This window comes from Haliotis rufescens, unplaced genomic scaffold (assembly GCF_023055435.1).
Source record: "Haliotis rufescens isolate VD_foot unplaced genomic scaffold, xgHalRufe1.0.p SCAF_19, whole genome shotgun sequence".
In the NCBI taxonomy this organism is placed as follows: domain Eukaryota; kingdom Metazoa; phylum Mollusca; class Gastropoda; order Lepetellida; family Haliotidae; genus Haliotis; species Haliotis rufescens.
In genome coordinates, this window is record NW_025963879.1 from 19,282,178 (window position 1) to 19,307,458 (window position 25,281).

The following is a 25,281-nucleotide window of genomic DNA, read 5'->3' on the forward strand; positions in this document are numbered from 1 at the left end:
TAGTGCCAATTTATTTGCAACCATGTAGTCCACAAAAACACTCTCGACATTGGGAAACCCCTATCTGAACTTATTGGGAATGTTAACCAATAGTTTATTCATTTTATTTACATATTTATCACATTGTGATGATAAGTTTATCAGATTGGTTTACCATTACATGATGAATTTGCCAAATCATTGTAATGCATCTGTTCTTATTGTCCTAATTCCTGTTAAAATTATAAAACTCTTCCCATGCATATTCTCAAAAGTGTTAACCAATGTAGGCAATAAATAGACAAACAGGATGGATCTCTCAAAATAGAAAAAAACATGCTACAAAGTCTGAATCTATCATGATAAACCAAATTATTCTACATTGAGATAATGCAAGCCCATGCAGAGCGTCAGTGTGTTTCTTGTGCACAGTGAGCCGGCCTTCGTATCTATTTAAGTGAAAAGAAGCATTATCAGAATTAATGTAAGCAATAACGTGTATAGCTGCCAAGTGAGGAGGAATAATTTCAAATGCAATGTAAATGCAGGAACTATCATTGTAACAGCGGTTCTCATTAGAATCACCACACTGCCGCTATTGGAACCGACGGCATTGGCAACCGGACACATTCGGTCATATCTGTTAAATTTCGCATGACGAACTATGACAACACTTACTGTCGCCACAGCGTGCGAAATATGGCTGACAGTGGAGTAGAAGAGAAACAGGGAATTATTTTAATCAACGTTGTTTCCAGAGAATGTAATTCTTATTTAGAAGTTAATAGGCATTTAATGTAAATCATAATTCCCCTTGGATACCGATTATTTATTTTCAGCAAAGATGTATTTTGTATGCATTATCGATGTTTTTTGATGGGAGTTGGATGGAAAGGTTTAGAGATCGATAAATTAATTACCCATAATTTCAATCACTGTTCACGTCTTAGAGCTAGATCTTGTATTTGCCCAATACTTGTTGATATAACAGGGCTAATAAAAACATCTGTCAGTCAGTGTCAACAGTAAGGAATTCACCTGTGGCTGATTGGCACTAAACAATAATAACAATTCATATATATTTTATTAAACATGTATCATTTTTAGATCCACATGTGTGTGTTTTGGCTCCCCCACAGTTGCCAAGATTGCTGGGATCTGGTGGGCGGTCATCATGGGTGAGATGCCATACCTGACTACTGCCCATTATTTGCGATAACTGATACAAAAAAACATAACTTTAAATAGTTGCACAATGCCATGGATTTTATGCCTCATAGTTAAGACTTCCGAGTCAGACAAACCAAAAGAAATTACTTCGCTTGTCGCTTATTTGTTTATCGCTGCCATTTCTTGTATTAATTAACAAACTACAAACAGCTTTTGATGGATACAGTGGAAGTTATTCTGCTGCATTTGACCGAGTTTCCCATAGCGTCTATGCAGGTATTCCGCGAACAACCGCTGTAGAATTTGTTACTTTTCATTCGCATAACACATATATTTCAATACAATACAATACACCTTCAAACCCATTCGATGCATTGTAATGAAATAGATAGGAGGGCCTGAATGAGGAGGATCCTCCCCTGGAAGGGAGTACTTGAAACCAGAGCTGCCCACAGTCAGCAGGTGGTAGAGATGTGCATGGAAGATGATATTAACAGTCCATGGATGGAAAAGTTGTGTATGACCATTATATGGATTAGTTTTCATCACTTCCAAATATCAGCGATGACCCTGTTTGAGAAGGCTGTTTCTTGTTCACAGTTTGAGGTTAATAGTAAGGCCAGTGACTTGTGTGTCCACCTACCAGACATGTAGGTTCTGGGTTTGAACCCAAACAGGACATGGTATGATACAGGCCTTTTCTGACCCAAGGCTTATTGATAATTCTGGGAATGTCAGCAAAGCTTTTTGGATGTGTTTATATTGAATGAGAATTCAAGACTTCATTTCAACACAGGCATTTTTGTCACAAAGATTTATACTAAATGTTTAGATAAGGCCAAAGTGTGTAAAAAAGGCTGACTTTTAAAGGTGTTTTCCCGGAAATTTTGACATGAGCAAGTCTTTGACCCTCACAGTGGTTCTCTATGGACATGTAAGGAAAACTCATGGTAAAAATAAATTTGTCTTGGCCCACAGTCAGATTTTCTGTTGAAATTTAAAAGATCTACCTTTTTAACTGATTTTAAACTATTGTACTTTATCATATTGGACATCCAATGGAAAATGAAAGAAAACCGAACGTGTTATAGTGTTCATACCAAAATTTCAAAGTTTGACTTTTACATACCATAATACCTCATCCTTTGTCAAGCTTAAAGAAAAGTTTAAAAGGGGATCTTTCAGTTTTAACTTAACACTTCCAATGTGAAAACACAGCAAGTGTGTTTCTGATTGTACAGGTTAATTAAGTCTTGGCCCATTCAGCCTTGTCCTGAGATGTTATAGTTAACCCCATTTCACCTTACAACCTCACCTTTCTTATAACATGGATGACTTTTCCACCAACACTAATTTTGAAATGTTGGAGGCCATATGAAAATTAATTTCACACTTTCACACTATGTAATAGCATCAAAATATCATTGCATTGAAGCAATACGTTTATGGAGGAAAGAACAGCAGGTTATTATTTTTGTACATGAAACTTGACCTTCTTTTCCAACTTTGTACAACCATAAAAATAAAACAATATCCTTGATCTAAGTGGATATTTTTCATAACGTCAGGCAGAATCTGCACACACTACAGTCTACTAAATATTCATGATACATTAATATTGATTGTATATATACCACACGTTGGAATTCCCTTCTTGTAGCCAATCAGCAATGAGCAAAAGTCACACCCATGTTGAAAACACCCTCCTATGTTTAGACCTGTTCAGGGATTGGCTGCAGCTGAGATGACATGCAAATAACTGCATTACTGCACTTCTACACTTTACCACTTCCTATTGTGGCACAGCGAGTATGTCTGTTGTTGACATTGTGATTTACGAACCAGGAAACTTTATCAGCCCGACCCAATCGATACTTGTCGACGCTCTACAGATCGATCTTAGTTACATATCTATCTTCAGAGTTTCATGAGAAAACAATGATGAAATGCTGGACTTGTCAATAACATCCATGAAAGTTTGGGGTAAGACATTTAGGCAAGAAGTAGGCATCCCCATGGGCACCAAATGTGCTCCCCTTCTTGAGGATCTGTTTCTTTATGCATGTGAATCAGATAATTACTGCTCGGATTGTCAAAGTCAAGACATGGTAATTTGGCTAAGACGTTTCACTTGAGCTTCATGTATATCGATGATCTGATATCATTCAATAACATCAAATAGCCAATTCCCTCCCACTGATTTACCCACCGTCACTAGAAATAAAGGAGACCAGTGAGAGATTTTCATATTTAGATCAGTGCATAAAGATTCAGAGTGACAAAGTACTCTCCACAAGACTATGACAAGAGTGATGACTTCACCTTTTCATTGGTTAACTTTCCCTTCATGTTGAACCATATTCCAGCAGCTCCAGCCTTTGGTGTTTACATTTCACAACTTTTGAGATACGATCGAGCATGCTCTTTTTCCGAAGATTTCAAAGAGCATCATGCGACTCTTGGTCAAAAGTTGTTTGATCAAGGTTACAACAATCAAGTCTTCAGTAAAGCTCTCAAAAGGTTTAATGGTAAACATTTCCAAATTTGACGCATCAGTGACAAAATTTATGTCCGATGCAATTCCCTATTTTGACATGTACCATGTGTTCCCATGTTTTTTTCAGATGAACAATTGACTTACCTTCGCATGTGTTTGTGATGGGTGCCACCGGTGGAGCAGGATACGCTCACCTTTTCGCAAACATCTGGTATCATCACTATTGGCTAGTGATTCATTAACACATGCTAATGATATAGTCGGAATCGTACAGTCGATTGTGCTTTCAGTAGAGATTTCTTAAAAATATGGAAATGGTTTTGTAGCTTTTATTTTATTCACATGTTTTGGGTTGAATTTTAAGCAGGATAAATGAATAGACGTTGTCAAATCGACTAGGTGAACAAAGTTAAAATGTGTAAGCAAACTTATCGCTACGAGGTATTGTCCTTCACACTTCTTAGTTTCACCTGGTCTTTCAAGTTAATCACCCGAGACAATTGCTCTGGCTTAGTTTCTCACATCATAGACCGATCAGAATTTTGAAAGCCATCAGTCTACTGTTCATATTGCTCCCTGGTGATAGTTTCTTTGTTGCGATATCATGTCAGCAGTCAAGAAGAATTATTTTGGTTTGATTAAGCGTTTGATACTCATGCTAACTCTTATTTCAGTTGATCAATGGATAATCCAGATGCAGAAATCTCCATAAAACACAATCAATATCCTCTGTGGGAGCTGATAGAGGATAACACATCTGTTATTTTCTCTGTAGTACTAACTGATATTTAATATTGAACATGATAAGACAGATATTTATAACAGCATTTCAGTGGTGTGGTGCTTTAAGTTTTAGCTTCAAATATGGAGCTTATGTGTCAGGGCATTTAGGGTGTAATATTGTCAGGAATTTATCAAGGATTCCAAACTTAAAGTGCCCCTGGAAGGCAAAGTTGGAAAAAAACAATATTTTGTTTAATACTGGGATTTTTGTGTGGTTCCAATTTTCTAAAATTCAGAGGTATTTTAACATTGTATTTGTTGCATTGCTTTCTGAGTGCAATAATACAAAGCTATGCAATAAAACAAAGCTATGCAATAATACAAAGCTATGCAATAAAACAAAGCTATGCAATAAAACCTCTTCCTCTTTATCACATTTATTGTTTTCCACAAGGAAATACCATTAGTTTTTACAATGTTATCATTTATTAGGAAGGTGTTAAAGGAGCACTGATCTAACGCAATTCCCCGGGACTGGTTGTTGCCTTTGTTATTGTTTTTTCCCAGTGAGTACCCGGATGTATAGCAGAAATCTAGACTAGTTCGCGACCTCTGCTGCGCCATTCGTAAGCGCATTAGTCACTTGTATGGGTAGTAATAAGGGCGTATGGTCACATTGATCAACAAAATGAAATACAGTTTTCGAGAAAATAAGGAAATGTAGGTATCTTTGTGGGTAGCATCGGTAATGGTGACGAAGTTTTGATAAGACACTTGCTTGGTAAATTTGCGATTTTCGTTTACACTATTTTGACTTGCAACACAAAGTAAATATTTCACCTGAGCATTGCTTTTTTTATTGTGTGTATATTTTTTTACTGTCAAAATGTGTAACATTTTCAAATTTATTAAACGCCTAAATATTCAGTTATTTTACAAAGTGACTGAAAAACATTTCCATCTGTATTATTATGATAACAAATTCCAAACATTTTGATGTTTAATGTCATCACCAAGAGACTGAAAATGTTATGTTGAAAAGTTCATTTCTATGTTGTTTGGCTTCTAATCCTACATAATAATCTGTTGTGATGTTTGTAGGCCCTTTTGATCGTCCTAATCAATTTAAGTCAATCTGAAGAATTTCCCAACCAAGACGTAGAGGAACAAGAATGAATCGGTTCAATGCTACAGCGAATGAAGGAAAACAAAATGCAAATACCATAATTACAACCTACCAAATTTATGTGTATAAATTTTAGGCAGCTTCCTTGTTCGAGGAATGTATCCGTGAATATCCACACAAAGGAACAATATCCCACTCGTCTGCAGCTGTACAAAGAAACTTATTCAATTTCACGTGTCTCTGTAACAATCAATTATTTTTAAAGATATATATTGTTTCGGGATATTATAACCCGTGTTCGTTTCTCAATTGATCACTTAGATTGTTTCATACACATAGGTGTCAAGTCTCAAGGGTCGGCTGAGAAAGCCCACGTGGCAACTATTTTCATAACGTCCATGGTTCCTAAAAAATCCATTGAGTGATAGATAACAATGACCAATCAATCAACGTATTATTAGTTAACCCTTTGAACAAAGTATGTTGTTCTAACATCGACACTTCACGCCATGATATGAGTGTATTCCCTTTGTTTTAGTAAACCTAGACATGTAAACACTCCCTTTTGACATATCCACTGTGCATGGTAACAGTGATAAATCAATCAACAAATTTTCTGTTAATCCTTTGATGACTAGGAACGATCCGTTGATTTACAAAAAAAAGTAAATCCACTGATCATTCACCTCTTGCTGGGCTGCCACGTGCATATTACATAACACACATTTCACCTCACTTCAAACCCGGATTTAGATTGAATAATTACCCCAGACACAATAAATGCCAAATGGGAACCTTTGTCAGGTAATCTAAGTGGTGCTACCACTAATTGTACCTGTAATAAATTCATTAACTGAGCATTCACGACAACGACAAATAAACAAGTGTAGGGTTATACGAGAAAACGTTGATTACAACAAGTGAGTAGTAATCGTATTATCGACGCAATCCGAAATCTGAAATCCGAAATCCGAAAATGCTTTCACTGCATGGATACTTTTTATTATTATTAAACTATAACCATCAGGGGTATTTCCAAATAACGACATCCAATGAGCTCCGCCGTTCTTTTTGTCTGTTTGTTTAGGCTGAAGAAATTAATTAACATGCGCCCTTTGTCGAAATCTTTATAGATCACGGTTAACCAATCAGTGTTCAATAATGCGTAAAACAAATATTGCCTCCACCCTCCAAGTTTATGTAGCTGTCCTTGCAGACGGTAGCCCAGTCTCTGGTCACACTCAGTTGCGTTGCGTATCATCCGGGTACTCACGGGGAAAAAACAATAACAAAGGCAACAACCAGTCCAGGGAATTGCGCTAGATCAGTGCCCCTTTAAGTTCCATTTGGGGAATTTGTACTGACATTTGCTGCAGACTTGGGGACGACTATCTGCCTCTCGACAGACATCAATGTATCCCTGATTGTGTACTGTCAACATTGTGTATGCAATACAATACATCATTTATTTATATTTTTTAATATCATCCCATTGTGTTCTCTCCTCATTCGTTCCTCCATTTGTTCATTGGTTCTTTGTTCGGTCATGATATCACTGTGTGTCAAATTTAGGTACAGACTCTGAAACGATGCAGCCTCAGTAGTAGACTAGTTTGGTGAAACCCATGAGCATGCATGTATGGTGCTCACAAACTGAGAATCAGTTTAAACCAATCAGCAATCCTGGCATGACTAGGGGACATAACTCTGCACAACATAACCAAACGCCTGACCCTAGAGGCATCTCTCCTGGTATTGATGTCATGACATGATTTTGATTGGAATGACAGCACTTGCTTGTCACGTCATAAATAATACTGTTCAGACATCGAGTTACTATACTGAGAGTCTGGTCACAAGATGGATCTGATTCTTCACCCTGAATAAATGTAGTAGCTTGGAAACTAGTAATGATAATTCATTACATGTGACACTGGTGAGGTGTATGAGAAGTTACGAGCATAACGTTCAGTTCAAACACATTCAGCTGAAACGTTCCCAATACATCCGGTTTGTGACATGACCACGGTCTAGTGGAGAGCATCTTCACAGAGAGAGGAAGGTCGATGGTTTGATTAAAAGATGGTTGACGTTAAAAGATTAATCATTAATGAGATGAAAGACTTGGCTGTATACTGTATCTGATGGGGTATCCATGTTTAACTGCAGCAGGGTTTCTCAATGGGCTAGCACTATCAAACAGGCATTTGTCCAGGCTGGTACAAGAAGACGCACACACACATGCTCATGCACATTGCTATTTAATCTTGAACGCAGTATTAAACCCCTTTTCCCTCAAATGGTTTATATTTCAGCCACCGAGACATTCTCATATGGTGACATTTTGTCAGGGGCATGAATGGCCCAATTATCTTAGGTGCAGCAATTTGCTGTGCAGAGTTGCATACCCTTACTTGTCCCACAAACCTTTGATAATGGGCTTGAATCCCTGTTCATCTTCATTCAAGGTTTTTATCTGTCTATACAGGTGTAATAATCTTGCTTCTTGTTTTGTAAAGATATATGTTTTCTGCATGTATTGATTGTAGCATAATCAAGAATGGTATTACAGGAAGTGATCAAGCTTCATGTTTATGTTGAGGTGAGAATAGGACTTCTTTCAATGCACAAATGTAATGCATTATTCATTTCCAACAGTTGTCAAAGTCTTTGCATGATTTATTCAACATGTGTCGTTTACACTGACTCTGACACCTGGATACAGTGGGGCTGATAAACATAGCTCACACCTGCCTGTATGTCAATGTCAAATTATAAGTTAGCTGGAGTAAAGAAACAAATTTTGTCAAGGGGGTGATTTGGTGTTCAAAGGGGAATATTTCAGTACTGCTTAATTGTTTGTTGTTCAGTGCCCTACTCAGCAATATTCCAGCTACTTGAAGCTGCCTGGAAATATTCGTCTCTGGACCAGACAATCCAGTGATTGATATTATGCCTCTATTGAGGCACCATGGCACACCATCAACTAAGTCACTGAACAGAATGGGGCACGGGTGGCGATTCGCTGTGCAGAGTTGCGTCCCTTGGGCAGGCCAGAAACCTATGAATGTGGGTTCGAATCCAGGTTCACCCCGATTATGTTTCTAGGTTTGTCAGCACCATACCCGTGACAAACCGTGATATAACTGGAATACTGTTAAAAGCGGCGTTAAACCCAACTCACTCACTCACTCACTCACTGAACAGAACCATGGGTACCATATATGACCATAGATAAGCCGAAGACCAGAAAAAAGATTCTGTTGAAAGGGATCAGCTTATGTATGGGTAACACTTTCGTCAAACTCTTTTTCTGTTGGTGTCAATAGCGGTAATATGAACGTGGTTGTTGTTAATAACGGTGGGTTGGTGAACGGGCCAAACAGAAGTTGTAAGTACATGTACCAAATGGACACCGAAATTAATATGAATATTATTGAATGAAAGTAGGATTAAAATAAATAAAATAGACTACGTAGATTACAAACATGAGTTCAGATATACAGTTAAGAACTTTTTATTACGACAGGATTAACTTGCGTAATTCAATATGGATTTGTTGATATACTATTTCTGATGACAGATCATGACGAGACAAAGTTTTAGGTTGGGGATCCGGCTTATCTACTGCACATAACAATTGATACAGATTTCATAGACCAAGTTAATACCTCTGCTTATCTATGGGATCAGCTTATCTACGGTTATATACGGTAGTGATGGAATATCACTTGCTGTTACTTGAACTTTTTCTTATTTAAGTGTTACCTGAAGAATATGGGCAATATATAGGCACAAAAAATGGCAAATTTTTTCATGAATTTACATCTTGATAATTAATGTAATAATTGATGTCAAAAACCTTAATGTCTCCTTTGACATTAACAAGCTAGATGTGCAACTAATAAGATTGGTTTGGTTTGGTTTGTTGTTTAACACCGCACTGAGCAATATTCCAGCTATATGACGGCGGTCTGTAAATAATCGAGTCTGGACCAGACAATCCAGTGATTTACATCATGAACATCGATCCACGCAGTTGGGATCAATGACATGCATCAACCAAGTCAGCGAGCCTGACCACCCGATCCCGTTAGTCGCCTCTTACGACAAGCATAGTCGCCTTTTACGGCAAGCATGGGTTGCTGAAGACCTATTCTACCCCGGATCTTCAGGGGTCGCAACTAATAAGAAGACACTATGGGTGATCAACTTCTTTGTTTGATAATGAAATTGATTGGAACAGAAGTGGACATGAAACCCTGAAGTAACTGACTGACTGTTTGAATGCACATCAACATGTTGCTACAGTCATAAAGAAGCAAAAGTCCCTTCCATCTTATAATGAGTTTCATTTTGAAAAGTTGGTTGCAGGATTATAAAATGTTTAACTGAATCAATTTTATTTCAAGTATTTGTCTATTATGTCAATCATTTCTTGTATGTTAGTATTGAAATTCTTGAGGTATCATTGTTAACATAACAGTTGGAAGAAAGTTGGAAAAAAAGTTATCAGAGAAAAGGAAAACTGATCTTATTATTAGGCCTTACCTTAAGAATGAAAACTATCCCGTCTTGCTCGGAGGTCTTTGAATCAGTGACACATCATTGCCAGTAGTCCTGGTGACACGGTTTCACAGCGTCCGTTCAAACAAATTCCAGCCTTGTACTCACTCTATTAAACACTTCTTTTACTATTGACGACTGAATGAGTTACTTTCACATCACATCTGAGCAACAAGTATTTATTACTTAATAAACTTCAGATTGAAAAAATTGTGAAAAAGTGTAAAATAAAAAATGTTTGTAGGAATCAGTCCAATTGGTGATACAATGAATCCTTTGGGCAGCAGCCGTGCAGATCCACTGATTAAGTCATCAGCTCTGCTGTTGCTGCTGTTGTTGCTGCTGCAGCAAGTGTCTGGGAGAAGGGACAGTAAACTCTAAACAGATCGTACACTTCACTGTAGCTGCCTCAACACCAGTGATGTTGTTACTCCCTCCCTCTCCAACATCAGCCAATCAATAGCAGCGATGCTCTATCTCTAAGCCTAGAAAACCAACCAGTTGCCCCTTTAAGCTGGGATGAATGAATGAATGGAGAGGCTTTAGTGTATATTGTATTGTATACATACACTACATGTGGGTGCAGCCTGTGGTTATTTCACGGGTGTTGGTTGTGGGTCAGTGATGACTCCAGGCTTTCAATAGTGTTATTTTGAGCCATTTTACAGGTATTTTAATGTTCAAGTATGTTATGACATATAACAAATGCTATATTTGGGATAACACTTTCTTTGTAAAGTACAGATTCTCGTACTTTGGCATTGTGTATTCATATGTTATGACATGGCATGATGCTATTTGGTTGTCCACTGACTTTGTATGTCCATCTGTTAGTACTAGGTGTGACTAAAACCTATTGTCTCTGTCACTGTGAATTTATCGTCTTATAACGTCTTATAACCACATCTCCCCTGTACCATGTACTGGCTTTAAATTAACTTAGCATTTTCATTTTGAAAAATTTGATGTTGACATTGAGGACCAACAACAACCAAAAAAACGTAGGTGGCATATTTCTTTTATTCACTTCCAGATTGTCCAACCAGCCAGTGCATGATTGAATAAATAATACCCCACATCCTGTGTTCCCTTAATTACATATTGTCACTCAGTGTCAATAGCCTAATCAGGAAAGTTCACTAATGTACCACATCTCGTCAAGCTGCTTACATAACACTGAGTACTCCAGACATATGCCTGTCAGTCTTTGCTGTTAGATAAACATGCTACTCCAGCCTTCCTTGTCAGCTACAACTCATGCTTCTATAGTTTAAACACCTCCACTGTCACACCCCCTCACATCCACAGTCCTTCCCCTCACCCCCATTGTCCCATCCCCTCACCCCCACTGTCCCACCGCCTCACCCCCATTGTCCCATCCCCTCACATCCACTGTGCCACCCCCTCACCTCCACTGTCCCACCCCTTCACCTCCACTGTCCCACCCCCTTACCTCCACTGTCCAACCCCCTCACCTCCACTGTCCCATGCCCTCACCTCCACTGTCCAACCCCCTCACCTCCACTGTCCCACCCCCTTACCGCCACTGTCCAACCCCCTCACCTCCACTGTCCCATGCCCTCACCTCCACTGTCACACCCCCTCACCTCCACTGTCCTACACCGTACCATTACCTCCACTGTCACACCCCCTCACCTCCACTGTCCAACCCCTTCACCTCCACTGTCCCACCCCCTTACCTCCACTGTCCAACCCCCTCACCTCCATTGTCCCATGCCCTCACCTCCACTGTCACCCCCCATAACCTCCACTGTCCTACACCGTACCATTACCTCCACTGTCACCCCCCATAACCTCCACTGTCCTACACCGTACCATTACCTCCACTGTCACACCCCCTCACCTCCACTGTCCTACACCGTACCATTACCTCCACTGTCACACCCCCTCACCTCCACTGTCCTACACCGTACCATTACCTCCACTGTCACCCCCCATAACCTCCACTGTCCTACACCGTACCATTACCTCCACTGTCACACCCCCTCACCTCCACTGTCCTACACCGTACCATTACCTCCACTGTCACCCCCCATAACCTCCACTTTCCTACACCGTACCATTACCTCCACTGTCACCCCCCATAACCTCCACTGTCCTACACCGTACCGTTACCTCCACTGTCCCATCCCCTCACCTCCACTGTCCTACACCCTTACCTCCACTGTCCCAACCCCTCACCTCTACTGTTCCACCCTCACCTCCACTGTCATCCCCCCCCCCCCCCTCACCTCCACTGTCCCCATGTCCCTCATTCCACTGTCCCAACCCCCTTCAGTCCACAGTCATGACCCTCACAGTTCCTAAACCCTCACCTCCATAGTCCCCACTCCTTCAGTCCCCACTTCCTCAGCTACCCTACATTACTATTTTTGTCCCCGCCTACTGTCATGACATTAACTGGTAATGGGTGTCGAATGTCAGTCTATGTAGGTGTTGCTTGTCAGGTGTCTATTTATGGAAGTTGGCTATGTTTTTTAAAATAAACAAAAAAATTGACACAGTTATACCTAAACTACAAACAGGCCACACTTAGTTAAACTCCCATCTACACCAAATTAAAAAACACCAAACCAGTAAATGCCCCCCCCCCCCCCCCCCCCCCCATTGCAACTTAAAAGAAACGCCTGAACACGTAATACTATATTGCACACATTACCAGCATTGCAGAACAACACTCCAATCCACACTAAATTGCAACAATCAATTGACACTAGCAATGGTACTAAACCCCCTAAATGACTTACAAACTTTTAAAGCACTAGGCATATATCTAATCAAAACAGGCCTACTTGGCCGCATTTAAAAATAAAAGTACAACCAACAAGCTGCCAATAAACCCTAAAATTCTAAACCTATAAAAACACACAAACTCCTTTTAGTCCCCCCACTCCACCTTTTGCATGGCATATTTCAAAATTCCAAATTTGTTCTCCAAATTAAGTAAGCAACCCTAAATAGCCCCCCTTAGGTTGCCTCACCTTTTCGGACATACCCTTTTCGACCAAACACCATATGGCCTGGCGGGCCCATGCGCGAAATACGCATATGTCGGAAAGCGCACGTTAAAATTCCTAATTTAAGTAAGTAAGTGTGTCAATGGGGGAGATGTTATTTTGTTGGAGATGATTTCACAGTAGACTGAGGAGTTTTGATTTGGGAGGGGTGAAGGTTAAGAGGCCGTTTTGGCTGGTCAAGCGCAGAATAGATATCACTCTACTGAACTTTATAAATCACTGTGAGAAGGGCTTTTTAATACTGGAGACAACTATGTTTTTCCTCCAGGGATGATTGTACTATTTGGCTCAGTGTTGTAAATCAATCATGCAGATTAGCTTGTGGATAAAAAGGAGAATAATACAGAAAAAAAGAATAAATTACTCATGTTGTGTAATTTTAGGCCAGATCAGAAACATAATTTATTTTGGGGGCCCTTGCCTGGGACAGGTTGGATGGTCTGATCCATCAGATCCGCTTCAGTTGTCAGCGGGGTGAGTGAGTGAGTGAGTTTGGTTTTACGCCGCTTTTAGCAATATTCCATCAATATCACGGCAGGGGACACCAGAAATGGGCTTCACACATTGTACCCATGTCAGGAATTGAACCCGGGTCTTCGGCGAGCGAACGCCTTAACCACTAGGCTACCCGACCTCCCCCAGTTGTCAGCGGATCAATGCTCGACATGTGTATGGGTGTCGCCAAGTGTTACTCTTGTCATTCCCTCACATTAGGCTTACATGCCATCACATATGTAAAGGGGTGGTTGGGTAGCCTCGTGGTTAAAGGGGCGGTCGGGTAGCCTAGTGGTTAAAGCGTTCGCTTGTCACGCCGAAGACCCGGGTTTGATTCCCGACATGGGTACAATATGTGAAGCCCATTTCTGGTGTCCCCCGCTGTGATATTGCTGGAATATTGCTAAAAGCGGCATAAAAACATACTCACTCACTTACTCTTGGTTAAAGCGTTCGCTTGTCATGCCGAAGGCCCAGGTTCGATTCCGGACATGGGTACAATGTGTGAAGCCCATTTCTGGTGTATCCTGCCATGATATTGCTGGAATATTGCGAAAAGTGGCATGAAAAGCGTACTCACTTATCACATATTTGAAATGTTGTTTATGGCAGTATTTAACCATAACCACTTTCTCATTACCTCGTGTGTCTCAGATCTGTGGCATTTGCTTCTCCTGTATGGCCTATCTTACTATTGCATGTTCAAGGCTGAAGTAGTGTGAAGTAGTTGTGTAAATGTCAATTCATTTTACATTATGGTCAGCAATAATACAGTCTATCATTTAAAGCACAAGTAATAGTGCTAGACTGACTGAGTATGGTTTTACGCCGCTTTTAGCAATATTCCAGCAATATCACGGCGGGGGACACCAGAAATGGGCTTCACACATTGTACCCATGTCGGGAATCGAACCCGGGTCTTCAGCGTGACGAGCGAACGCTTTAACCACTAGGCTACCCGACCGCCCATAATAGTGCTAGATGTTTCTTACATCATTATGTAGCCGGTATGATGTACAACAGATGGCCGAGAAAAAACGAGTGTAAAAATGTAAATTTAGCGCTGTTGTGCTAAAATAATAGTTTGTATTTTGAGGTATGTATTGGTGACATCATAAAGAAGCTAACAAGGAGGCGTGGCTTAGTTATCATGGCCGGCTAGGCCTGCAAGCTGATTGGGTAATACCCCCTGCCGATACAGGCAATACATGATCGTTTCATAACTATAGCTAGTAGTTGTGGGGAGTTGTGTTGTACATATAATACCAGTATGGATTCCATGAATGTCAAGAGTAACCAGTATGCCTCATAGTAAACACAATTTGTGATGTAATTGGTCTTTGTCACATTTCTGTTGTTGAAAGCAAAAAGAGTATATTTTTATCCTTTACTCTCACTTCTACAAAGTGCAGTGTACAAAAAGTCATTGTTTAATGGATAGTTTAAAAGGGTGAAGAACAACTACAGATTTGCTTTGCCAGGAACATGGGCAGCCAACCATGACCATGAACAGAAACTTGCCTGCTTGGGTGCAAATGGAGGGATATGGGCTTGTTGTGCGATCATGTGTGTAAGTTTGCAAGAAATCACTTCCAACATGACCATATATGGAGCTTCTATATCCACCTCTGCTATATTTCGGTTTCAGTCTTTGAAATCCAATGCTGCAAAGTTGTATATTCCCATGAGACTTCAATATGCACTTCAAGTAAAGCATATATCCATGTTTATTGTACCTTAATAACAACTATGTAAGTTAAATGACCAGAAACAGCACTTGTTTCACTGGTGCCCGTGAACTGGTGTTTATACAAACAACAAAACAAAACAAATTCCCTTGGTAATGGGAGGCATGAGTATGCTACAATTTTTTGTGCAGAGTTTGGTCCCTTGGGCACACCAGAAAACTATGATTGTGTGTTTGAATCCCAGTTTGCCCAGATTATGTTTCTAGATTTATCAGCACCATAACACTCAAGATCTGCATCACTTTGTGCTTACCTCCTACGTTAAAGGGGCACTGATCTAACGCAATTCCCCGGACTGGTTGTTGCCTTTGTTATTGTTTTTTCCCCCGTGAGTACCCGGATGATACGCAACGCAACTGAGCGTGACCAGAGACTGGGCTACCGTCTGAAAGGACAGCTAAATAAACTTGGAGGCTGGAGGCAATATTTGTTTTACGCATTTTTGCATAAACACTGATTGGTTAACCGTGATCTATAAAGATTTCGACAAAGGGCGCATGTTAATTAATTTCTTCAGCCTAAACAAACAGACAAAAAGAACAGCGGAGCTCATCAGATGTCGTCATTGTGAAATACACCAGATGGTTATAGTTTAATACTAAAAAAAAGTATCCATGCAGTGAAAGCATTTTCGCATTTCGGATTGTGTCGATAATATGATTACTACTCCCTTGTTGTCATCCACGTTTTCTGGTATAACCCTACACTTGTGTATTTGTCGTCATTCACTGGATGCTCAGTTAATGAATTTATTACAGGTACAATTAGTGGTAGCACCACTTAGATTACCTGACAAAGGTTCCCATTTGGCATTTATTGTGTCTGGGGTAATTATTCAATCTAAATCCAGGTTTGAAGTGAGGTGAAATGTGTGTTATGTAATATGCACGTGGCAGCCCAGCAAGAGGTGAATGATCAGTTGATTTACTTTTTTTTGTAAATCAACGAATCGTTCCTAGTCATCAAAGGATTAACAGAAAATACGTTGATTGATTGATCATTGTTATCTATCACTCAATGGAATTTTTAGGAACTGTGGACGTTATGAAATAGTTGTCACGTGGGCTTTCTCAGCCGACCTTTGAGACTTGACACCTATGTGAAACACCTGAAACAATCCAAGTGATCAGTTGAGAAACGAATACGGGTTATAATATCCCGAAACGATATACATCTTTTAAAATATTTGATTGTTACAGAGATACGTGACATTGAATAAGTTTCTTTGTACAGCTGCAGACGAGTGGGATATTGTTCCTTTGTGTGGATATTCACGGATACATTCCTCGAACAAGGAAGCTGCCAAAAAATTATACACATAAATTTGGTAGGTTGTAATTATGGTATTTGCATTTTGTTTTCCTTCATTTGCTGTAGCATTGAACCGATTCGTCCTTGTTTCTCTACGTATTGGTTGGGAAATTCTTCAATGCGCTATAGACGTTGTTTTCACAGGTCTTTTCCTTTGTAAGCGTGTATATATTACCGTCAATTTGTAAAATGTGATTCTCTCAGGCAATTTATAAAATGTGTAAATATTTCAGTCATTTGGACTAAAAAACCTGTCCAGATTGATTAAGACGATCAAAAGGGCCTATAAACATCACAACAGATTATTATGTAGGATTAGAAGCCAAACAACATAGAAATGTACTTTTCAACGTAACATTTTCAGTCTCTTGGTGATGACATTAAACATCAAAATGTTTGGAATTCGTTATCATAATAATACATGTACAGATGGAAATGTTTTTCAGTCACTTTGTAAAATAACTGAATATTTAGGCGTTTAATAAATTTGAAAATGTTACATATTTTGACAGTAAAAAAATATACACACAATAAAAAAAGCAATGCTCAGGTGAAATATTTACTTTGTGTTGCAAGTCAAAATAGTGTAAACGAAAATCGCAAAATTACCAAGCAAGTGACTTACCAAAACTTCGTCACCATTACCGATGCTACCCACAGAGATACCTACATTTCCTTATTATCTCGAAAACTGTGTTTCATTTTGTTGATCAATGTGACCATACGCCCTTATTACTACCCATGAAAGTGACTTATGCGCTTACGAATGGCGCAACAGAGGTTGCGAACTAGTCTAGATTTCTGCTTTACATCCATGTACTCACTGGGAAAAAACAATAACAAAGACAACAACCAGTCCCGGGGAATTGCTTTAGATCAGTGCCCCTTTAAGCTGATATGCCGTGATATAACTGGAAAACTGTTCATGTTCAGGTTGCAGAGTTTTAATAGCTAAAAGGATGATGAAGTTTATATTTGTACTTTTTGATTAGTGTTAATTGTTCTTCATATCAAGTGGTCATCATCATGATTTGATCAGTAAAAGGATTACTGTGATGCTTCTTGATATCAGATACCCTGTCTGGCGCTCGGCATTAAGGGGCACTTTTGCACTTTTATATCAACGTCCATGCACGTGTGTGTGCTTGTACTAGTCTGGACTGATGCCGATTGATTTTGCTAGCACACTGAGATACCATGCTGCAGTTTAACTTGAATCACCTACTCAGACATAGAATACTGACCAGTCCTATGACCATTGGTAATTGTGGGGGATATATTGACTTCTTTGTCCTTCAACCAGTGGTAATTGTGGAGGGCATATTGACTTCTTTGTCCTTCAACCAGTGGTAATTGTGGAGGGCATATTGACTTCTTTGTCCTTCAACCAGTGGTAATTGTGGAGGGCATATTGACTTCTTTGTCCTGTGACCAGTGGTAATTGTGGAGGGCATATTGACTTCTTTGTTCTTCAACCAGTAGTAATTGTGGAGGGCATATTGACTTCTTTGTCCTTCAACCAGTGGTAATTGTGGAGGGCATATTGACTTGTTTGTCCTGTGACCAGTGGTAATTGTGGGGGATATATTGACTTCTTTGTCCTTCAACCAGTGGTAAAGTGTGGAGGGCATATTGACTTCTTTGTCCTGTGACCATTGGTAATTGTGGAGGGCATATTGACTTCCTTGTCCTGTGACCAGTGGTAATTGTGGAGGGCATATTGACTTCTTTGTCCTGTGACCATTGGTAATTGTGGAGGGCATATTGACTTCTTTGTCCTTCAACCAGTGGTAATTGTGGAGGGCATATTGACTTCTTTGTCCTGTGACCAGTGGTAATTGTGGAGGGCATATTGACTTCTTTGTCCTGTGACCAGTGGTAATTGTGGAGGGCATATTGACTTCTTTGTCCTTCAACCATTGGTAATTGTGTAGGGCATATTGACTTCTTTGTCCTTCAACCAGTGGTAATTGTGGAGGGCATATTGACTTCTTTGTCCTTCAACCAGTGGTAATTGTGGGGGATATATTGACTTCTTTGTCCTTCAACCAGTGGTAATTGTGGAGGGCATATTGACTTCTTTGTCCTGTGACCAGTGGTAATTGTGGAGGGCATATTGACTTCTTTGTCCTGTGACCAGTGGTAATTGTGGAGGGCATATTGACTTCTTTGTCCTGTGACCAGTGGTAATTGTGGAGGGCATATTGACTTGTTTGTCCTTCAACCAGTAGTAATTGTGGAGGGCATATTGACTTCTTTGTCCTGTGACCAGTGGTAATTGTTGAGGGCATATTGACTTCTTTGTCCTGTGACCAGTGGTAATTGTTGAGGGCATATTGACTTCTTTGTCCTGTGACCAGTGGTAATTGTGGAGGGCATATTGACTTCTTTGTCCTGTGACCAGTGGTAATTGTTGAGGGCATATTGACTTCTTTGTCCTGTGACCAGTGGTAATTGTTGAGGGCATATTGACTTCTTTGTCCTGTGACCAGTGGTAATTGTGGAGGGCATATTGACTTCTTTGTCCTGTGACCAGTGGTAATTGTGGAGGGCATATTGACTTCTTTGTCCTGTGACCAGTGGTAATTGTGGAGGGCATATTGACTTGTTTGTCCTTCAACCAGTAGTAATTGTGGAGGGCATATTGACTTCTTTGTCCTGTGACCAGTGGTAATTGTTGAGGGCATATTGACTTCTTTGTCCTGTGACCAGTGGTAATTGTTGAGGGCATATTGACTTCTTTGTCCTGTGACCAGTGGTAATTGTGGAGGGCATATTGACTTCGTTGTCCTGTGACCAGTGGTAATTGTGGGGGATATATTGACTTCTTTGTCCTTCAACCAGTGGTAATTGTGGAGGGCATATTGACTTCTTTGTCCTTCAACCATTGGTAATTGTGTAGGGCATATTGACTTCCTTGTCCTGTGACCAGTGGTAATTGTGGAGGGCATATTGACTTCTTTGTCCTGTGACCAGTGGTAATTGTGGAGGGCATATTGACTTGTTTGTCCTTCAACCAGTAGTAATTGTGGAGGGCATATTGACTTCTTTGTCCTTCAACCATTGGTAATTGTGGAGGGCATATTGACTTCTTTGTTCTTCAACCAGTGGTAATTGTGGAGGGCATATTGACTTCTTTGTCCTTCAACCAGTGGTAATTGTGGAGGGCATATTGACTTGGTTGTCCTGTGACCAGTGGTAATTGTGGGGGATATATTGACTTCTTTGTCCTTCAACCAGTGGTAATTGTGGAGGGCATATTGACTTCTTTGTCCTGTGACCAGTGGTAATTGTTGAGGGCATATTGACTTCTTTGTCCTTCAACCAGTGGTAATTGTGGGGGATATATTGACTTCTTTGTCCTGTGACCAGTGGTAATTGTGGAGGGCATATTGACTTCTTTGTCCTGTGACCAGTGGTAATTGTGGAGGGCATATTGACTTCGTTGTCCTGTGACCAGTGGTAATTGTGGAGGGCATATTGACTTCGTTGTCCTGTGACCAGTGGTAATTGTGGAGGGCATATTGACTTGTTTGTCCTTCAACCAGTAGTAATTGTGTAGGGCATATTGACTTCTTTGTCCTTCAACCAGTGGTAATTGTGGAGGGCATATTGACTTCTTTGTCCTGTGACCAGTGGTAATTGTGGAGGGCATATTGACTTCTTTGTCCTTCAACCATTGGTAATTGTGTAGGGCATATTGACTTCTTTGTCCTGTGACCAGTGGTAATTGTGGAGGGCATATTGACTTGTTTGTCCTTCAACCAGTGGTAATTGTGGAGGGCATATTGACTTCTTTGTCATTTGACCATTGGTAATTATTGAAGGCATTTTGACTTCTTTGTCCTGTGACCAGTGGTAATTGTGGAGGGCACATTGTCTTCTTTGTCCTGTGACTATTGGTAATTATGGATTGTTGAGGGTGTATAGGCTCCATTATCCTGTGACCATTACTGCTTGTGGAGGGCATATCCATATCTATCTCTGGGAGATTTTATTCTTTCAAAATTATTTATAATCCCAAACAATGATATTTCTCAGCATATTTGCTTATCTGCTACTTGTCACATGGAATGCAGTGATGCCATGTCATCCAAGTCTTCTAATCTTACCATCAGATCCATCTCACCCCATATGACAAATATAGACTGTTTGGGACAAAATCCAAGCTAGAATCCCTATAGGGGCTATAAAATGTAATTGTTTGGCAGAAGACCAAAGTATGTTTAAAAGAACATAGGAAGACCTGATGACTGTAAAAAAAATATCCTATTTGGCAGAAGACAGTGTCTACAGATTTGATCTATCGTTTCCTTTGATGACTGGAACACATCACTTAAGATTACATTCTGAAGGGAAGTCCATCATATGCAGCCTAAAAATAACCATTTGTTGATATATTAGGTGGAATTCTTCTTATTTTCCTTGCAAGATGTATATTTACCTCATTTTTACAGTTTAAACCTTATTAATTACTTTTCATGTCAGATTCTGAATAAATAGCTATAAAGATTTACCCGGAAAAAGGTCTTGAATTGAGAGGGATTATCTTTTTGTCATTCGATCAAACAAATTCAATATTCATGCAGACTTGAAACATCTTCTAATAATAATAGAAATCTATTTATATCAAGAAATGGTCTCAAGATCAGGTGATATGAGAGGCAGTGTTGAAAACAAAACTACATCAAAGTTGGGATAACATTTTGACCTGTCTATATTTGTTTACTCAGCTTTTGTTTTAACGATTTTATGTAAGTGACCAAACATTTAATATTGTTTATTGTTTGGGGTGTGTAGTGTGGGAGGGTGGGGGGATATTTGTTTAAGATAATATTTTTCTCTGATAAGAATAGACTCAAAACATGCACTTGTTGATTAATTTTTCTTGGTACATGAGAGGATTCCAGTTTCCCTGAAAAGGGGAAACTCAAAACATGCTAATTGGTTAATTAATTAACTTTTCTTGTTTAACGAGAGGAATTCAATAATATAAAAGCCCCCCACTCATCCCCTCTCGATTCAGACAACAGATAGGGTAAGACAAGGTTTAAGAGTCATAAATTTCCCCCTTGACTCTTCTTGAAATATTATTGAAATGTGAATTTTTCAATAAGAGTCAAAAGAGCAAATTGTGTCTTCATTAAATGAAACCTTAATCATACCCTAGCATCTGCCTTATCTATTGTTATTGAAATATGAGCCCTCTTACACAGGCCGCTGTCATGTAGCTGCAACATTGCTCAGTGCGGTGTTCAACAATAAACACCCTTTTGAAATATCAAAGCGTTAACTTGATGCAGTGAGTGTGTATGGCTTGTTTTCTCCTGCACCAATATTTTGCAGACTTATCCCAGGGATTCTTTTTGATAACAGTCGAGGATCAGTGACACCCTCATTTGTAATCATGACCTGGATCTTTGCTCAAGCTATCAATCACTTGTTGGGTTGACCAGACTGTTTTTTTCACAGCTGGAAAAAGCTGACTGTGGCGTAAAATGACATAACGTCACACCAGACTGAAGGCATCTTATTTGCTGTTGGCCTTCAAGCTAAATGACTCCAGGGATGTATAATATATCTGAAGCAGGGCAAGTGTTTTCAGCGATATATACATATAATGTTTTAAATCTGTTTTTGTCTCAAATAATTTTCAAGGATAAGTTGAGATGAGTATTCCTAAAAACTTATTCCTTTGATGCAATTTCCTTGATATTTTCAACTGAGGGGTCCTAGTTAATGGATGTATTTGTAACAGACTCATGTCTGATTGTTACCACCTGATGTTTAATGGTGTGGCTGTGGCTGTGGCTGTTTGTCATGACATTCTTGTCTTTCCTGAACATGTGTGTCTTATAAACTGTTGGACTCCATGACATGAAGCTCTTGCTCAAGTGACCTGAATCTGTTGTCTTAGTGACATGAAGCTCTTGCTCAAGTGACCTGAATCTGTTGTCTTAGTGACATGAAGCTCTTGCTCAAGTGACCTGAATCTGTTGTCTTAGTGACATGAAGCTCTTGCTCAAGTGACCTGAATCTGTTGTCTTAGTGACATAAGCTCTTGCTCAAGTGACCTGAATCTGTTGTCTTAGTGACATGAAGCTCTTGCTCAAGTGACCTGAATCTGTTGTCTCAGGGATGTGATTCTGTTATCTCAGTGACATGAAGTTCTTGCCCAAGTGACCTGAATCTGTTATCTCAGGGATCTGAATCTGTTGTCTTAGTGACATGAAGCTCTTGCTAAAGTGACCTGCATCTGTTGTCTTAGTGACATGAAGCTCTTGCTCAAGTGACCTGAATCTGTTGTCTCAGGGATGTGATTCTGTTATCTCAGTGACATGAAGCTCTTGCTCAAGTGACCTGAATCTGTTGTCTCAGGGATGTGATTCTGTTATCTCAGTGACATGAAGCTCTTGCCCAAGTGACCTGAATCTGTTGTCTCAGGGATCTGAATCTGTTGTCTCATTGATATGAAGCTCTTGCCCAAGTGACCTGAATCTGTTGTCTCAGGGATCTGAATCTGTTGTCTTAGTGATATGAAGCTCTTGCTCAAGTGACCTGAATCTGTTGTCTCAGGGATGTGATTCTGTTATCTCAGTGACATGAAGCTCTTGCCCAAGTGACCTGAATCTGTTGTCTCAGGGATCTGAATCTGTTGTCTCAGTGATATGAAGCTATTGCCCAAGTGACCTGAATCTGTTGTCTCAGGGATCTGAATCTGTTGTCTCAGTGATATGAAGCTCTTGCCCAAGTGACCTGAATCTGTTGTCTCAGGGATCTGAATGTGTTGTCTTAGTGACCTGAAGCTCTTGCTAAAGTGACCTGCATCTGTTGTCTTAGGGATGTGAATCTGTTGTCTCAGTGATATGAAGCTATTGCCCAAGTGACCTGAATCTGTTGTCTCGGGGATCTGAATCTCTTGCCCATGAATGTTTTGTTTCAGTGACCTGAATCTGTTTTCAAAGTGACCTGAATCTGTTATCAAAGTGATCTGAATCTTTTGTCTCAGTGACCTGAATCTGTTATCAAAGTGATCTGAATCTGTTATCAAAGTGATCTGAATCTGTTGTCTCAGGGACCTGAATATGTTGTCTTAGTGACATAAAGCTCTTGCCCAAGTGACATGAATGTTTTGTTTCAGTGACCTGAATCTGTTTTCAAAGTGACCTGAATCTGTTATCAAAGTGACCTAAATCTGTTTTCAAAGTGACCTGAATCTGTTATCAAAGTGATCTGAATCTGTTGTTTCAGTGATCTGAAACTGTTATCAAAGTGACCTGAATCTGTTATCAAAGTCATCTGAATCTGTTGTCTCAGTGACCTGAATCTGTTTTCAAAGTGATCTGAATCTGTTATCAAAGTGATCTGAATCTGTTATCAAAGTGATCTGAATCTGTTGTTTCAGTGATCTGAAACTGTTATCAAAGTGACCTGAATCTGTTATCAAAGTCATCTGAATCTGTTGTCTCAGTGACCTGAATCTGTTTTCAAAGTGATCTGAATCTGTTATCAAAGTGATCTGAAACTGTTATCAAAATGACCTGAATCTGTTATCAAAGTGATCTGAATCTGTTGGATCAGAGAACTGAATCTATAGCAGCTTGAGTTCAGCTTGATTCAGGATTTCTCTTATGGCCAACGTTCATTGATATGTCAAGAGCAATCCCACCACCAACTGCCACCAAGTGTCACACCAATCATTAACACACTTTTTATTCATACCAACCTTAGACAAGAAGCTTTAAGCACATTGTTAACATCCCTGAACAAACATTTTCAATCTTAACTTGAAGCTTTACACCAGAAGAAGTCAAACTGTCCCAAGTGTGTTTAGAAACATTGCCAGCTCTTTGTAACCTATGTTGTAACCAACTTGAACATCAATCTTATTCAAATCAGATCTTAGTTCTCGGTTCCGGAAAATTTAAACATCTGAGTACATCCCATTACATGTCACATCAGAACGACCTTTCGCAAACTTTGAATGAGCAATAAAAAGACGAAGAGGAAGTCGCCAATCAGAAAGCATCTTTTCCGAGCAGAATGGCACTAGTTTCAAACTGGCAATTTCAATTCCAGAATAAACTTTGAAACATATCATGACAAAAATCTCATTTCAAAATTTGAAAACTGAACAAAAGAACATTCTGGAATGTCTTTTAAGATGGCCTTGATTGTACGGCAGTATTTTCCATGGTCAATGCAAAGTTGCTTCAATTCAAATGTTTATCCCACTGCAGCGAGAGATAGACAATGGTTTTGACAGATTCAATCGTAATGCCCGTTACTGTCATTCTGAATACCCTGTGTTGACCTTTTTGAGGTTGCATGATTAAAAAACCCATTCTGATAGTTGTTACTTTCCCCATCTGGTAAGCGGCGCTCTGATTGGTCAGACGGGATGTCTTCAGATCTTTTTAAGCTGAAGAGAGAATTAAGATCTGTGACCTTTGCATTTGTCCATGTCGATTAGGTTTTCAATTTAAGTGAATATGGTATCAGGTCCAATCAATTTTAATTCAAATTGTGGAATTGGAAACCTACTTCGATTAAAAGTCAACATTTGAATGCATTGACCTGACATCTGATCCAAATGAAATTAATTTTCAGTCGGATGATTTATGTTCT

The 25,281-nt window shown here is 39.6% G+C and overlaps 2 protein-coding genes across 3 annotated transcripts in view; one reads left to right on the plus strand and one right to left on the minus strand.

Annotated features, from left to right (window-relative positions):
• Nucleotides 1–10,707, minus strand: part of LOC124112225 (FMRFamide receptor-like) — a 52,059-nt gene extending 41,352 nt beyond the window's left edge. The window contains exon 1 of the mRNA XM_046472238.2: nucleotides 10,047–10,707. The gene's annotated coding sequence lies outside the window, so the exon portion shown is untranslated. The remainder of the gene's footprint in view (nucleotides 1–10,046) is intronic.
• The window catches only part of LOC124112213 (leucine-rich repeat and coiled-coil domain-containing protein 1-like), a 573,474-nt gene that overhangs the window by 242,031 nt on the left and 306,162 nt on the right, over nucleotides 1–25,281 (plus strand). The gene's annotated exons all lie outside the window — the stretch shown is intronic.